The sequence below is a fragment of the Nerophis lumbriciformis genome, linkage group LG05 (assembly GCF_033978685.3).
Source record: "Nerophis lumbriciformis linkage group LG05, RoL_Nlum_v2.1, whole genome shotgun sequence".
In the NCBI taxonomy this organism is placed as follows: Eukaryota; Metazoa; Chordata; class Actinopteri; order Syngnathiformes; family Syngnathidae; genus Nerophis; species Nerophis lumbriciformis.
This window is the reverse complement of record NC_084552.2, coordinates 8,084,767-8,103,079: the sequence shown is the minus strand read 5'-3', so window position 1 is coordinate 8,103,079 and position 18,313 is coordinate 8,084,767. Positions and strand designations below refer to the sequence as shown.

Here is an 18,313-nt window from a genome sequence, read left to right as displayed (position 1 = left end):
CGGCCAGCTCCTCAGCTGCCCTCCTCGTCTCCGGCTTTGACGTCTGCCGCTTCCACGCCGCCGATGACGTCTGCCGCTTCCACGCCTGCCTCGCCGATGACGTCTTCCTCCACGCCTGCCTCGCCGATGACGTCTTCCTCCACGCCTGCCTCGCCGATGACGTCTTCCTCCACGCCTGCCTCGCCGATGACGTCTTCCTCCACGCCGCCGCCGATGTCATATCCTCGTTTCCGGCGAGACGCACCATGGCGCCAATCACGTCCGCCTTCCCGACGGCCAAGATGGTGGCCGCCCCTTGGTCGCCCGCCTCGCCGGCTTCAGCGGCGTTCTTCTCGCCGCCGCCATCAGACTCGTCCTCGGTGGATTCGGGGACACTGGGGCCGGCGACCCACCACCAGTTCTCCCCTCCACCCTCCCTTGTTTCGTGAGTATGTTGGACATCTGGAATCTGTCCATAAGGAGGGGGGTACTGTTACGGCTCAGGCTCCTGCCAACGCCGCTCATCCGTCTGTGCGCACCTCGGGACATGCCCACGGGTGCGCACATCCAGGGACGCGCCGCGCACGTCCCCGCCCTGCAGCAGCCACCAGCTGCAATCAATCACCGGCAATTATCACACCTGAAACTGATGAGGGCGAGCTGGTTAAAAGACCAGTGGACCCTAGGATCGGCGCGGGAACTTAATTTTCTCATGGTGTACCTGCCTTCCCTCCTCGAGATCTCCCGTTGTTTCCCCGGTGTTTTGGACTGCCTTCTTCGTTTCCCGACTCCTCACTCGCCCCTGGACTCTGACGTCTCTCTCTGCCCCCACGGACCCCTCGCTGATCTTGGACCCCTTTTGCCTTGCCCTCTTTGGACTTGTCTGCCTTTTCTCATCAACACTTGGTAACACACTTCAGATATCTACACACATAGTCTTACACCACACACACTCTTGTATTTTAGTCACACACTCTATTTCTATAGTTTAGTTGTATTGTTTATTATTATATATATTCATTATATATAATAAATTATTGTATATACTGCCCCCTGGTGTCTGAGCCGTCACCTCTCTCAGTAAACATAACACATTTAACCGGAATAGAAAACTTCCCACAGGATTTTGCAGCTCAGCAGGAAGACATCTATCTTGACCACAGACGATCTTTGACAGTCTATGGCAGCATGGTGGAATCAGGTGAGGATAAAATGGAGTTTAATGCAATTAAACCCGCGGCTCGTTAGCGCCGCCCTAGTGGCTCTCTGGAGCTTTTTAAAAATGTTTGAAAAATGGAAAAAGATGAGGGGGGGGGGGGGGGGGGGGGGGAATGTTTAATTTTAGTATGTTTTCTGTAGGAGGACAAACATGACACAAACCTCCCTAATTGTTATAAAGCACACTGTTTATATTAAACATGCTTCACTGATTCGAGTATTTGGCAACACCGTTTTGTCCTACTAATTTTGGCGGTCCTTGAACTCACCTTAGTTTGTTTACATATACTTTCTCCGACTTCCTAGGACGTGTTTTATCCTTTTTCTGTCTCATTTTGTCCACCAAACTTTTAACTTTGTGCGTGAATGCACAAAGGTGAGTTTTGTCGATGTTATTGACTTGTGTGGAGTGCTAATCAGACATATTTGGTCACTGCATGACTGTGAGCTAAGCGATGCTAACATGCTATTTAGGCTAGCGATATGTACATATTGCATCATTATGCCTCATTTGTAGCTATATTTGAGCTCATTTAGTTTCCTTTAAGTCCTCTTAATTCAATGTATATCTCATGACACACTATCTGTATGTAATATGGCTTTTCATTTTTTGCGGCTCCAGACAAATGTGTTTTTGTATTTTTGGTCCAATATGGCTCTTTCAACATTTTGGGTCGCCGACCTCTGAAATAGACCAATGTTTTTAACAACGGAAAATAGTTCTATACAGGTAAAAGCCAGTAAATTAGAATATTGCATTCAAAAGGTGTAACTTGTACATTATATTTATTCATTGCACACAGACTGATGCATTCAAATGTTTATTTCATTTAATTTTGATGATTTGAAGTGGCAACAAATGAAAATCCAAAATTCCGTGTGTCACAAAATTAGAATATTACTTAAGGCTAATACAAAAAAGGGATTTTTAGAAATGTTGGCCAACTGAAAAGTATGAAAATTAAAAATATGAGCATGTACAATAGTCAAGACTTGGTTGGAGCTCCTTTTGCCTCAATTACTGCGTTAATGCGGCGTGGCATGGAGTCGATGAGTTTCTGGCACTGCTCAGGTGTTATGAGAGCCCAGGTTGCTCTGATAGTGGCCTTCAACTCTTCTGCGTTTTTGGGTCTGGCATTCTGCATCTTCCTTTTCACAATACCCCACAGATTTTCTATGGGGCTAAGGTCAGGGGAGTTGGCGGGCCAATTTAGAACAGAAATACCATGGTCCGTAAACCAGGCACGGGTAGATTTTGCGCTGTGTGCAGGCGCCAAGTCCTGTTGGAACTTGAAATCTCCATCTCCATAGAGCAGGTCAGCAGCAGGAAGCATGAAGTGCTCTAAAACTTGCTGGTAGACGGCTGTGTTGACCCTGGATCTCAGGAAACAGAGTGGACCGACACCAGCAGATGACATGGCACCCCAAACCATCACCCAACCATGCAAATTTTGCATTTCCTTTGGAAATCGAGGTCCCAGAGTCTGGAGGAAGACAGGAGAGGCACAGGATCCACGTTGCCTGAAGTCTAGTGTAAAGTTTCCACCATCAGTGATGGTTTGGGGTGCCATGTCATCTGCTGGTGTCGGTCCACTCTGTTTCCTGAGATCCAGGGTCAACGCAGCCGTCTACCAGCAAGTTTTAGAGCACTTGATGCTTCCTGCTGCTGACCTGCTCTATGGAGATGGAGATTTCAAGTTCCAACAGGACTTGGCGCCTGCACACAGCGCAAAATCTACCCGTGCCTGGTTTACGGACAATGGTATTTCTGTTCTAAATTGGCCCGCCAACTCCCCTGACCTTAGCCCATAGAAAATCTGTGGGGTATTGTGAAAAGGAAGATGCAGAATGCCAGACCCAAAAACGCAGAAGAGTTGAAGGCCACTATCAGAGCAACCTGGGCTCTCATAACACCTGAGCAGTGCCAGAAACTCATCGACTCCATGCCATGCCGCATTAACGCAGTAATTGAGGCAAAAGGAGCTCCAACCAAGTATTGAGTATTGTACATGCTCATATTTTTCATTTTCATACTTTTCAGTTGGCCAACATTTCTAAAAATCCCTTTTTTGTATTAGCCTTAAGTAATATTCTAATTTTGTGACACACGGAATTTTGGATTTTCATTTGTTGCCACTTCAAATCATCAAAATTAAATGAAATAAACATTTGAATGCATCAGTCTGTGTGCAATGAATAAATATAATGTACAAGTTACACCTTTTGAATGCAATTACTGAAATAAATAAAGTTTTTCAAAATATTCTAATTTACTGGCTTTTACCTGTATAAACAACAGTTACATTTTTTTTTTGTTATTAATTGTTGTCAGATTATAATGTATGAGGTTAAATAGAGCATTTCAGGACTGGGCCAAAGCATTTAACTTTTTTTTAAATTGTTACCAATTAAGATGAAGGACAATAAGGGCTGCATGGAAGATTATGCTAGTATACATTTTCTTCATTTTAATCTGTTGTCAAATACAAATATTTCAAGCTGATAAGCACTGTGTAGTAGGCATGTTACTGATATTGTTATTTTAGTGCTTTGTTTGAGAAGCTTCATGCCCGCACTGAGCCTAAATTTAACAGTTTTTGAAGGGTTTAGTTCTTTGTTTTATTTCTGTGTCACTGACTTTTTTCATTTTTATGTGTGGATTTGTTAGGCGCATCAACACATGATGTAGATATGGTGTCCAAAAGAAGAGCGAGATGCAATCCTGAGGCTGAAGCCACCGAGTTTATTTGATCTGGATGTGACAAGTCTTGTTTTAAGGCCCAGATTGGAAAGGTATGTCTTGTTATGTATCATATCAATGGTAACTGTATCAACATCTCATTTGGATCGTTTCCTTACTGTCTAATAGAGGTTGTATTACAAACCCCGTTTCCATATGAGTTGGGAAATTGTGTTAGATGTAAATAAAAACGGAATACAATGATTTGCAAATCCTTTTCAACCCATATTCAGTTGAATATGCTACAAAGACAACATATTTGATGTTCAAACTCAACTAATAATAATTAACTTATAATTTCATGGCTGCAACACGTGCCAAAGTAGTTGGGAAAGGGCATGTTCACCACTGTGTTACATGGCCTTTCCTTTTAACAACACTCAGTAAAGGTTTGGGAACTGAGGAGACACATTTTTGAAGCTTCTCAGGTGGAATTCTTTCCCATTCTTGCTTGATGTACAGCTTAAGTTCAACAGTCCGGGGGTCTCCGTTGTGCTATTAGAGGCTTCATAATGCGCCACACATTTTCAATGGGAGACAGGTCTGGACTACAGGCAGGCCAGTCTAGTACCTGCACTCTTTTATTAAGAAGCCACGTTGATGTAACACCTGGCTTGGCATTGTCTTGCTGAAATAAGCAGGGGCGTCCATGGTAACATTGCTTGGATGGCAACATATGTTGCTCCAAAACCTGTATGTACCTTTCACCATTAATGGCGCCTTCACAGATGTGTAAGTTACCCATGTCTTGGGCACTAATACACCCCCATACCATCACACATGCTGCCTTTTACACTTTGCACCTATAACAATCCGGATGGTTCTTTTCCTCTTTGGTCCGGAGGACACGACGTCCACAGTTTCCAAAAACAATTTGAAATGTGGACTCGTCAGACCACAGAACACTTTTCCACTTTGTATCAGTCCATCTTAGATGAGCTCAGGCCCAGCGAAGCCGACGGCGTTTCTGGGTGTTGTTGATAAATGGTTTTCGCCTTGCATTGGAGAGTTTTAACTTGCACTTACAGATGTAGCGACCAACTGTAGTTACTGACAGTGGGTTTCTGAAGTGTTCCTGAGCCCATGTGGTGATATCCTTTACACACTGATGTCGCTTGTTGATGCAATACAGCCTGAGGGATCGAAGGTCACGGGCTTAACTGCTTACGTGCAGTGATTTCTCCAGATTCTCTGAACCCTTTGATGATATTACGGACTGTAAATGGTGAAATCCCTAAATTCCTTGCAATAGCTGGTTGAGAAAGGTTTTTCTTAAACTGTTCAACAATTTGCTCACGCATTTGTTAACAAAGTGGTGACCCTCGCCCCATCCTTGTTTTTGAATGACTGAGCATTTCATGGAATCTACTTTTATACCCAATCATGGCACCCACCTGTTCCCAATTAGCCTGTTCACCTGTGGGATGTTCCAAATAAGTGTTTGATGAGCATTCCTCAACTTTATCAGTATTTATTGCCACCTTTCCCAACTTCTTTGTCACGTGTTGCTGGCATCAAATTCTAAAGTTAATAATTATTTGCAAAAAAAAAAAATGTTTATGAGTTTGAACATCAAATATGTTGTCTTTGTAGCATATTCAACTGAATATGGGTTGAAAAGGATTTGCAAATCATTGTATTCCGTTTATATTTACATCTAACACAATTTCCCAACTCATATGGAAACGGGGTTTGTATATGTCTTTAATTAGCAGTGTTTGGAATAACTGCAGTATATGATAAAGACGTTACTAATGCCTTTACCGGTAACGAGTAATCTAATTACTTTTATGTACGTAACAATGCCGTTAAGATGCGTTTGATGTAATGTGGCACACTACTTCTGATGTGATTGTATGTCAACAAGACAGCGTAAGAAGCACAACAAGTTTAGTGCAGGTAATATCTTTTTACTAATGAAAGCAACCCCCAAAAGTAATTAAGAAAATGAATTTGATATCAAATAGAAAGAGGCAACATCCCCCCGCAGACACACATACACTACTAGTAACTACAAGGGAACTAATCAGTGATTAAGGTGACAAGCTTTAGTTGAAGTAAATAACACCTCATTTTTGGACAAAAGGTTATGACAGCTGTTGAGACACATTCCATCTCTTAATTGACCAGAGGTGACACAACCCAGTGAAAGCATTCAATGTTAGTCAGTGTGGAGTTTACAACTCATGTTTAGCAAAACAGAAGATGTTACACGTCAGCAACATGAATTCTACATGTGAGTAGGGCTGCAGCTAACGATTATTTTTCTATCGATTAATCTATAGATTATTTTTTCGATTAATCGGTTAATCTATAGATTATTTTTTTCGATTAATCTATAGATTATTTTTCCTTTTACCGATTATTTTTTTTATTTAAAATGAAGAGAAAAAAATAAATGTAGGCCAGTTTTTTTCAAAAGGCATGGCTTTTATTTACAAAAAAAAAGTATGGCCACTCAGTCAACATTGACAACAACATGACAAAATATTCTGTAACAATGTAAACATTTAAAACTTTTAACATTTAACAAAATTAAAAGTAGCTTATTTGCTTTTTAATGTGCAAATATAAAAGTAAACATCCAGTGCAAATCTTAATATTCTGGAATAGTATAAGCATTTCAAAAGTAAAAGTATTGCTTATTTTGCTTTAAAATGTGCAAAAATAAAGATAAACATCCAATACAAAAAAGTGCAAAACGGAAATATTCTGTAACAAGTGTAAACATTTCAACAAAAGTAAAAGTATTGCTTATTTGCTAAAATGTGCAAAAATAAAGCTAAACATCCAATACAAAAAAGTGTACAGTGTAAACATTTCAACAAAAGTAAAAGTATTGCTTATTTTGCTTAATAACACAACAATGATAGTATGATTAAAGTGAAAGTTAATTGTTGGTTTGTACATAGTATATGTAACTGTTAATGTTGTAAAAGGTATTTGCACAACTAATTAACGTTAGCGTTTGTGACACGTCTTGTGCCGTGGGGTTCTTTCAGGACCGACAGACTGAACGCCAGACGGCTTTGCCAGGTTTACAATCTTTTAATTTTACACAAAGTCTTTTCTCTTCCAACTCTTTTCTCTTTCTTTCCTCGCTTTTCAGCTCCTCTTCCTCGCTCGCTCGTCGTCCCCTGTCTCTTGCGGCGTCGCTCCCGGCGCGCCCCGCCTCGCCGCTCGCTCCGCCTCGCCGCTCGCTCGCCGCCGCCGCCTCTCCACAGCGTTAAAGAGGAGCGCGTCTTTGTAAACACTGAACAGGCACGCCAAACGCGCCTCTCAGAGCAAACGGTGCTTTAGTTTATGAATTTACAACGCAGATACAAATGACACATTCATGTTTTTGTGTAATAATGACAACGTATACGCACGCGGACGATTGACTTGTTGATGGTGATGGCAAGAACGCTGTCGGGGGTTTTCTTTTCAAATGTTCGTTCATAGCCGTTGTGCTGCTATGATAGGCCATTTCCGCTCGACACAGTGTGCATACAACAACATTATTAGGCCGTTTATTGAAATACTCCGACACTTTTGACGACTTTTGGCGTGCTTTTTCCCCCTCGCTCGCATCGTCTGCTTTGCGCTCCGCCATGGCAGTAGTGTGACGTAAATATGCGACGCGCCGACGCACAAAAACGGCGTCGACGTATTTACGTAACCGATGACGTCGACTACGTCGACGCGTCGTTTCAGCCTTACATGTGAGCACTCGTCACGTCCTCATATTGTTTGAACTAAGAAATATTCCAGTGTGTTTCATACAAGGTCCTCATATTTTCTCAACCACATTAGTGTGTGTTACAATGTCAACGTCAAAGCTTTCAAATTAGTGTTTCAATCCAGGTCCTCATATTTTATGAACCACATGTTACATTCTTAAATAATTGTCTCAGAGCTGAAACTCTATAATAATCTTTACTATTTATCTGGCATTATATACTCAGAATTTTATAAACAAAGGGTGCTGATCATGTTATAATGAATTAGTTCTGACATTATATGTTTTATTGCAGACACCAACTGTTGATGTTCTATCTCAACATTCTCCAGATTCAGATGTGAGCGATAAACTGACTTCATACCTCCAACAGGTTATTGCATGTCTATTTTACTATATCTGCTCTAAATTTGACACAACCTATACTTCGAAAGACATTTAATCCTTTTAACCTCTCACAGATCAGTTTGTATGACAACATTTTTGTAAGGGTACATCCATTTTAGTCAGTGTGGAGTTTAGAAGTCATGTTAAGCAAAAGAGGAGATGTTACACATCAGCAACATGAATTCTACATGCGATCAGGCCCGGCCCTAACCAATCTGGCGCCCTAGGCAAGATTTTAGGTGGCGCCCCCCCACATCGGCAGTGAAGTGTATATACTCACAAGAATCCGAATAGCTTTGTCTTTCACCTTTTTTTTTTTTTACTTACAACTATACCTAATATATAAAGGGGTGGAAAAGTGACTATTACCTGCAGGGCAAACATTAGCTAACCAGAAGGCAATAATGTAAACAAAAAACACCTGCTTAAAAGATCTAATACAAATATCCCTGAGGAATGTAAGGTGGGAGTACTGTAATTACCTAACGTTACATTATTATTTTCCATAACAATTTAGCCCCCTCCACAATATTAACCCGACATTAAAACAGAACTAGCTATTTATTGATTAGCAATTGCCGAATCATGTAACATTAGCTTAATGCTAAAAAGCCAGGTTACTATCACATTCTGTAACAGACAAATAATTTCATGTAGGCTAACGTTACCTACCTGCTACCTCTGTCTTTTCTCGTTTCTCCTCTTCTTTTCTCTTTTTTCTTCCCTGGGCACCTGACAGTTTTGGCCGTTTTGACATCTTGTGTTGATTTTTTGATGTGGTGACGTCCAAAAAGAGTCATGGTACGGGAAGGGAGGGGGCGCACCGTTGTAACAAATAATATTTCTATTAAATAGGCTTTACTTTGCATTTTAATTAACGTGAGATTATTTTTTTGTATTTAGAAATAATAGTAACAACTTTTTTTTTTTTTTTTTTTCCTCCAACATTTGTGGCACTGGCATGGCGCCCCCTGATGGACGGCGCCCTTAGCATTTGCCTATACGGCCTATGCCACGGGCCGGCCCTGCATGCGATCACTCGTCACGTCCTCATATTGTTTGAACTAAGAAAGACTTTAGTGTGTTTCATACAAGGTCCTCATATTTTGTGTGTGTGTGTGTGTGTGTGTGTGTGTGTGTGTGTGTGTGTGTGTGTGTGTGTGTGTGTGTGTGTGTGTGTGTGTATGTGTGTGTGTGAGACCAAAGATGCATTGATGTCCCCCATGAGATGACACATATATACTTGTATGTTGACATGTGATACCTTCATGCATGTGTGCATATTTACAAACCCCGTTTCCATATGAGTTGGGAAATTGTGTTAGATGTAAATATAAACAGAATACAATGATTTGCAAATCCTTTTCAACCCATATTCAGTTGAATATGCTACAAAGACAACATATTTGATGTTCAAACTCATACAAATTTTTTTTTTTTTGCAAATAATAATTAACTTAGAATTTGATGCCAGCAACACGTGACAAAGAAGTTGGGAAAGGTGGCAATAAATACTGATGAAGTTGAGGAATGCTCATCAAACACTTATTTGGAACATCCCACAGGTGTGCAGGCTAATTGGGAACAGGTGGGTGCCATGATTGGGTATAAAAGTAGATTCCATGAAATGCTCAGTCATTCACAAACAAGGATGGGGCGAGGGTCACCACTTTGTCAACATATGCGTGAGCAAATTGTTGAACAGTTTAAGAAAAACCTTTCTCAACCAGCTATTGCAAGGAATTTAGGGATTTCACCATCTACTAGAGATGCGCGGATAGGCAATTATTTCATCCGCAACCGCATCAGAAAGTCGTCAACCATCCGCAATCCACCCGATCTAACATTTGATCAGAACCGCATCCGCCCGCCATCCACCCGCACCCGCCCGTTGTTATATATCTAATATAGACGATGCAAGGCATTAGTGAGGTTATAAAGCTTTTGCCTGTTAAAGAAAAGAGACTGATCCAATGCAGCACAGACATTCGCGTGCCACGCTGTCACGACCCAGACGCACACCAGTGCGCAATCATATGGGAGCCGCGCTGAGCGCACCTCCAAGCGCGTCTCGCTGCCGGCGACGGCCGGGTATATGGGCCCGACGCTCCAGCGCCATCCATTTTCAGGGCTAGTTGATTCGGCAGGTGGGTTGTTACACACTCCTTAGCGGGTTCCAACTTCCATGGCCACCGTCCTAGCTGCTGTCTATATCAACCAGGGTGAGCCCCACCCCTTTCGTGAGCGCACTGCGCGCGGAGTGACCCCTGTCACGCGCCCCCGGCAACAGGGGTGGCGGGCAGGTAAGCTGCGCGGGCGGAGCGCGCGGAGTGACCCCTGTTACGAGCCCCCGGCCACGGGGGTGGCGGGCAGGTAAGCTGCTTACCTGCTGCGCGTGACGCTGGCCGCGGCGAAGGCGGACGAGGCGGGGTGTCGGTGCGGTGGGCGCGGTGGTGACCCTGGACGTGCGTCGGGCCCTTCTCGCGAATCGCCTCAGCTACGGCTCCCGGTGGGGCCCTCTCGGGGGAAGGGGCCTCGGTCCCGGACCCCGGCGAGGCGTCGGGGGCCTTCTCCGCTCTGTAAAAGTGTCCATCTCTTTTTTTTTTTTTCTTCTGTTGTGGCATATGCTGCAGGTGCCTGCTCGTTTTTCATATGTGGGTAACAACATTTAACTATGGATATATATTTCCCAATTGGTTTAACTGCCACCCGCCTGAATCTATTTAAAATCTAATTTTTTTTTATTTCAACCGCCCGACCCGACCCGACCCGACCCGACCCGCGGATAAAATCTAATTTTTTTAAATTTCATCCGCCCGATCCGCGGATAAGCCACGGACTCCGCGGTTGTGCCCGCAAAACGCGCATCTCTACCATCTACGGTCCGTAATATCATCAAAGGGTTTAGAGAATCTGGAGAAATCACTGCACGTAAGCAGCTAAGCCCGTGACCTTCCATCCCTCAGGCTGTACTGCATCAACAAGCGACATCAGTGTGTAAAGGATATCACCACATGGGCTCAGGAACACTTCAGAAACCCACTGTCAGTAACTGCAGTTGGTCGCTACATCTGTAAGTGCAAGTTAAAACTCTCCTATGCAAGGTGAAAACCGTTTATCAACAACACCCAGAAACGCCGTCGGCTTCGCTGGGCCTGAGCTCATCTAAGATGGCCTGATGCAAAGTGGAAAAGTGTTCTGTGGTCTGACGAGTCCACATTTCAAATTGTTTTTGGAAACTGTGGACGTCGTGTCCTCCGGACCAAAGAGGAAAAGAACCATCCAGATTGTTATAGGCGCAAAGTGTAAAAGCCAGCATGTGTGATGGTATGGGGGTGTATTAGTGCCCAAGACATGGGTAACTAACACATCTGTGAAGGTGCCATTAATGCTGAAAGGTACATACAGCTTTTGGAGCAACACAAGCAACGTTACCATGGACGCCCCTGCTTATTTCAGCAAGACAATGCCAAGCCAGGTGTTACATCAACGTGGCTTCATAGTAAAAGAGTGCGGGTACTAGACTGGCCTGTCTGTAGTCCAGACCTGTCTCCCATTGAAAATGTGTGGCGCATTATGAAGCCTAAAATAGCACAACGGAGACCCCCGGACTGTTGAACAACTTAAGCTGTACATCAAGGAAGAATGGGAAAGAATTCCACCTGAGAAGCTTCAAAAATGTGTCTCCTCAGTTCCCAATCATTTACTGAGTGTTGTTAAAAGAAAAGGCCATGTAACACAGTGGTGAACATGCCCTTTCCCAACTACTTTGGCACGTGTTGCAGCCATGAAATTCTAAGTAAAAAATAAAGTTTATGAGTTTGAACATCAAATATGTTGTCTTTGTAGCATATTCAACTGAATATGGGTTGAAAAGGATTTGCAAATCATTGTATTCCGTTTATATTTACATCTAACACAATTTCCCAACTCATATGGAAACGGAACTGGAACCAGTTCTCTTGAGAGGGGCTGGACTCTCTTCCACACTGGCGTTGCACGCAGTGAGAGGCGACGAGCTGGGGTAGCAATTCTTGTTTCCCCCCGGCTCAAAGCCTGCACGTTGGAGTTCAACCCGGTGGACGAGAGGGTAGCCTCCCTCCGCCTTCGGGTGCGGGGACGGGTCCTGACTGTTGTTTGTGCTTACGCACCAAACAGCAGTTCAGAGTACCCACCCTTTTTGGATGCACTCGAGGGAGTACTGGAAAGTGCTCCCCCGGGTGATTCCCTTGTCCTACTGGGGGACTTCAACGCTCATGTTGGCAGCGACAGTGAAACCTGGAGAGGCGTGATTGGGAAGAATGGCCGCCCGGATCTGAACCCAAGTGGTGTTTTGTTATTGGACTTTTGTGCTCGTCACAGATTGTCCATAACAAACACCATGTTCAAACATAAGGGTGTCCATATGTGCACTTGGCACCAGGACACCCTAGGCCGCAGTTCCATGATCGACTTTGTAGTTGTGTCATCGGATTTGCGGCCTCATGTTTTGGACACTCGGGTGAAGAGAGGGGCGGAGCTTTCTACCGATCACCACCTGGTGGTGAGTTGGCTGCGATGGTGGGGGAGGATGCCGGACAGACCTGGCAGGCCCAAACACATTGTGAGGGTTTGCTGGGAACGTCTGGCAGAGTCTCCTGTCAGAGAGAGTTTCAATTCCCACCTCCGGAAGAACTTTGAACATGTCACGAGGGAGGTGCTGGACATTGAGTCCGAGTGGACCATGTTCCGCGCCTCTATTGTCGAGGCGGCTGATTGGAGCTGTGGCCGCAAGGTAGTTGGTGCCTGTCGTGGCGGTAATCCTAGAACCCGTTGGTGGACACCGGCGGTGAGGGATGCCGTCAAGCTGAAGAAGGAGTCCTATCGGGTTCTTTTGGCTCACAGGACTCCTGAGGCAGCGGACAGGTACCGACAGGCCAAGCGGTGTGCGGCTTCAGCGGTCGCAAAGGCAAAAACTCGGACATGGGAGGAGTTCGGGGAAGCCATGGAAAACGACTTCCGGACGGCTTCGAAGCGATTCTGGACCACCATCCGCCGCCTCAGGAAGGGGAAGCAGTGCACTGTCAACACTGTGTATGGTGCGGATGGTGTTTTACTGACCTCGACTGTGGATGTTGTGGATCAGTGGAGGGAATACTTCGAAGACCTCCTCAATCCCACCAACACGTCTTCCTATGTGGAAGCAGTGCCTGGGGAGTCTGTGGCGGGCTCTCCTATTTCTGGGGCTGAGGTTGCTGAGGTAGTTAAAAAGCTCCTTGGTGGCAAGGCCCCGGGGGTGGATGAGATCCGCCCGGAGTTCTTTAAGGCTCTGGATGCTGTGGGGCTGTCTTGGTTGACAAGACTCTGCAGTATCGCGTGGACATCGGGGGCGGTACCACTGGATTGGCAGACCGGGGTGGTGGTTCCTCTCTTTAAGAAGGTGAACCGTAGGGTGTGTTCCAACTATCGTGGGATCACACTCCTCAGCCTTCCCGGTAAGGTTTATTCAGGTGTACTGGAGAGGAGGCTACGCCGGATAGTCGAACCTCGGATTCAAGAGGAACAGTGTGGTTTTCGTCCTGGTCGTGGAACTGTGGACCAGCTCTATACTCTCGGCAGGGTCCTTGAGGGTGCATGGGAGTTTGCCCAACCAGTCTACATGTGCTTTGTGGACTTGGAGAAGGCATTCGACCGTGTCCCTCGGGAAGTCCTGTGGGGAGTGCTCAGAGAGTATGGGGTATCGGACTGTCTGATTGTGGCTGTCCGCTCCCTGTACGATCAGTGTCAGAGCTTGGTCCGCATTGCCGGCAGTAGGTCGGACACGTTTCCAGTGAGGGTTGGACTCCGCCAAGGCTGCCCTTTGTCACCCATTCTGTTCATAACTTTTATGGACAGAATTTCTAGGCGCAGTTAAGGCGTTGAGGGGATCCGGTTTGGTGGCTGCAGGATTAGGTCTCTGCTTTTTGCGGATGATGTGGTCCTGATGGCTTCATCTGGCCAGGATCTTCAGCTCTCGCTGGATCGGTTCGCAGCCGAGTGTGAAGCGACTGGGATGAGAATCAGCACCTCTAAGTCCGAGTCCATGGTTCTCGCCCGGAAAAGGGTGGAGTGCCATCTCCGGGTTGGGGAGGAGACCCTGCCCCAAGTGGAGGAGTTCAAGTACCTCGGAGTCTTGTTCACGAGTGGGGGAAAAGTGGATCTTCAGTAATGCGGACGCTGTATCGATCCGTTGTGGTGAAGAAGGAGCTGAGCTGGAAGGCAAAGCTCTCAATTTACCGGTCGATCTACGTTCCCATCCTCACCTATGGTCATGAGCTTTGGGTTATGACCGAAAGGACAAGATCACGGGTACAAGCGGCCGAAATGAGTTTCCTCCGCCGGGTGGCGGGTCTCTCCCTTAGAGATAGGGTGAGAAGCTCTGTCATCCGGGGGGAGCTCAAAGTAAAGCCGCTGCTCCTCCACATCGAGAGGAGCCAGATGAGGTGGTTCGGGCATCTGGTCAGGAGGCCACCCGAACGCCTCCCTAGGGAGGTGTTTAGGGCACGTCTAACCGGTAGGAGGCCACGGGGAAGACCCAGGACACGTTGGGAAGACTATGTCTCCCGGCTGGCCTGGGAACGCCTCGGGATCCCCCGGGAAGAGCTGGACGAAGTGGCTGGGGAGAGGAAAGTCTGGGCTTCCCTGCTTAGGCTGCTGCCCCCGCGACCCGACCTCGGATAAGCGGAAGAAGATGGATGGATATGGAAATGGGGTTTGTAATTGGGCTAAATGGTAAATGCATATATAATATCTTACAGTATATATATTGTAGATGCATATATAATATCCTATAGGATATACAGTACATTATAAATAATAATCAGACACAGTTATTTTCTTTGCCTTCATGGCACACAGCAGCTGTGTGGACATGTACTTACTGTATATTTTTAGTCAACATGGATTGTTGACAGAAGGGGCTTTCCTGCTGGAGGTTGCCATGGTTACTGTCAGTCACATCTAATTAAAACACACCCACGCTCCTCATCAAGCAGTTTGCCAAAAGGCCTTTATTTTCTGCAACATGCCTTCTACAAACCCCATTTCCAAATGAGTTGGGAAATTGTGTTAGATGTAAATATAAACGGAATACAATGATTTGTAAATCATTTTCAACCCATATTCAGTTGAATATGCTACAAAGACAACATATTTAAAGTTCAAACTGATAACCTTTTTTTTTTTTTTGCAAATAATCATTAACTTTAGAATTTGATGGCAGCAACACGTGACAAAGAAGTTGGGAAAGGTGGCAATAAATACTGATAAAGTTGAGGAATGCTCATCAAACACTTATTTGGAACATCCCACAGGTGTGCAGGCTAATTGGGAACAGGTGGGTGCTATGATTGGGTATAAAAACAGCTTCCCAAAAAATGCTCAGTCTTTCACAAGAAAGGATGGGGCGAGGTACACCCCTTTGTCCACAACTGCGTGAGCAAATAGTCAAACAGTTTAAGAACAACGTTTCTCAAAGTGCAATTGCAAGAAATTTAGGGATTTCAACATCTACGCTCCATAATATCATCAAAAGGTTCAGAGAGTCTGGAGAAATCACTCTACGTAAGCGGCATGGCCGGAAACCAACATTGAATGACCGTGACCTTCCATCCCTCAGACGGCACTGTATCAAAAACCGACATCAATCTCTAAAGGATATCACCACATGGGCTCAGGAACACTTCAGAAAACCACTGTCACTAAATACAGTTGGTCGCTACATCTGTAAGTGCAAGTTAAAGCTCTACTATGCAAAGCGAAAGCCATTTATCAACAACACCCAGAAACGCCGCCGGCTTCTCTGGGCCCGAGATCATCTAAGATGGACTCATGCAAAGTGGAAAAGTGTTCTGTGGTCTGAAGAGTCCTCATTTCAAATTGTTTTTGGAAATATTCGACATTGTGTCATCCGGACCAAAGGGGAAGCAAACCATCTAGACTGTTATCGACGCAAAGTGTAAAAGGCAGCATGTGTGATGGTATGGGGGTGTATTAGTGCCCAAGACATTGGTAACTTACACATCTGTGAAGGCACCATTAATGCTGAAAGGTACATACAGGTTTTGGAACAACATATGCTGCCATCTAAGCGCCGTCTTTTTCATGGACGCCCCTGCTTATTTCAGCATGACAATGCCAAGCCACATTCAGCACGTGTTACAACAGCGTGGCTTCGTAAAAAAAGAGTCCGGGTACTTTCCTGGCCCGCCTGCAGTCCAGACCTGTCTCCCATCGAAAGTATGTGGCGCATTATGAAGCGTAAAATACGACAGCGGAGACCCCCGGACTGTTGAACGACTGAAGCTCTACATAAAACAAGAATGGGAAAGAATTCCACTTTCAGAGCTTCAACAATTAGTTTCCTCAGTTCCTAATCGTTTATTGAGTGTTGTTAAAATAAAAGGTGATGTAACACAGTGGTGAACATGCCCTTTCCCAACTACTTTGGCACGTGTTGCAGCCATGAAATTCTAAGTTAATTATTATTTGCAAAAAAAAAATAAAGTTTATCAGTTTGAACATCAAATATGTTGTCTTTGTAGCATATTCAACTGAATATGGGTTGAAAAGGATTTGCAAATCATTGTATTCCGTTTATATTTACATCTAACACAATTTCCCAACTCATATGGAAACGGGGTTTGTAGGTAACACACGTGTGATGTTTATTTTCTGCAACATGCCTTCTAAGTAACACACTTGTGATGTTTATTTTCTGCAACATGCCTTCAAAGTAACATGGATGGTGTGTGTGTTCTCATGGAGACTCAAATATAAAAGTCATCTTTGTCTTTCAAGTAGACTTAAGTAAGAGTTTGAAGAACTAGCACATGAACAACATGTTTCACATCAACATCCATCCATCCATCCAATATCTGCACCACACACATGTAACCAGACTCTCAATATGGACATGACCGTGTGTGTGTGTGTGTGTGCGTGTTTGTGTGTGTGTGTGTGTGTGTGTGTGTGCGTGTGTGTGTGCATGCATGTGTTTTTGCAGGTGTGTGTGTGCGTGTGTGCATGTGTGCGTGTTTTTTGTGTACGTGTGTCAGTGTTTTGTGCACATGTGTTTGTTTTGTGCATGTGTGTGTGCGTGTGTTTGTGCATGCGTGTGTGTGTGCGTGTTTCGTGTATGTGTGTGTGTTTTGTGCAAGTTTGTTTGTTTTGTGTACGTGCGTGTGTGTGTGTGTGTGTGTGTGTGTGTGTCTGTGCATGCATGTGTTTTTGCAGGTGTGTGCGTGTGTATGTGTGTGCATGAGTGCATGTGTGCGTGTGTTTTGTGTAAGTGTGTGTGTGTGTTTTGTGCACATGTGTTTGTTTTGTGCATGTGTGTGTGCGCGTGTTTGTGCATGCATGTGTGCGTGTGTGTGTGCGTGTTTCGTGTACGTGTGTGTGTTTTGTGCAAGTGTGTTTGTTTTGTTTTCTGCGTGTGTGTGTGTGCGTGTGTGTGCGTGCGTGTGTGTGTTTGTGTGTATGCGTGTGTTTGTGCGTGCGTGTGTGCGTGTGTGTGAGTGTTTGTGTGTGTGCTGCATCTGAGAGGATGTGAAACAAGTGAGTGTTTGTCTATCTGTGCTCCCTCCTTTTAAAGCAGGGTGTCCAAACTTTTTGACTTATATATATACAAATATATATATATACAAATATACAAACCCCGTTTCCATATGAGTTGGGAAATTGTGTTAGATGTAAATATAAACGGAATACAATGATTTGCAAATCCTTTTCAACCCATATTCAGTTGAATATGCTACAAAGACAACATATTTGATGTTCAAACTCATAAACATTTTTTCTTTTTTTGCAAATAATAATTGACTTAGAATTTCATGGCTGCAACACGTGACAAAGTAGTTGGGAAAGGGCATGTTCACCACTGTGTTACATGGCCTTTCCTTTTAACAACACTCAGTAAAGGTTTGGGAACTGAGGAGACACATTTTTGAAGCTTCTCAGGTGGAATTCTTTCCCATTCTTGCTTGATGTACAGCTTAAGTTGTTCAACAGTCCGGGGGTCTCCGTTGTGCTATTTTAGGCTTCATAATGCGCCACACATTTTCAATGGGAGACAGGTCTGGACTACAGGCAGGCCAGTCTAGTACCCGCACTCTTTTATTATGAAGCCACGTTGATGTAACACGTGGCTTGGCATTGTCTTGCTGAAATAAGCTGGGGCGTCCATGGTAACGTTGCTTGGATGGCAACATATGTTGCTCCAAAACCTGTATGTACCTTTCAGCATTAATGGT

General features: G+C 44.6%; 1 protein-coding gene across 1 annotated transcript in view; it reads left to right on the top strand.

Moving 5' to 3' along the window:
• The first annotated feature begins 8,001 nt into the window (after nucleotides 1–8,001).
• ano2b (anoctamin 2b) overlaps nucleotides 8,002–18,313 on the top strand; it is a 169,034-nt gene continuing 158,722 nt past the window's right edge. Inside the window, exon 1 of the mRNA XM_061961336.2 lies at nucleotides 8,002–8,031. The gene's annotated coding sequence lies outside the window, so the exon portion shown is untranslated. The remainder of the gene's footprint in view (nucleotides 8,032–18,313) is intronic.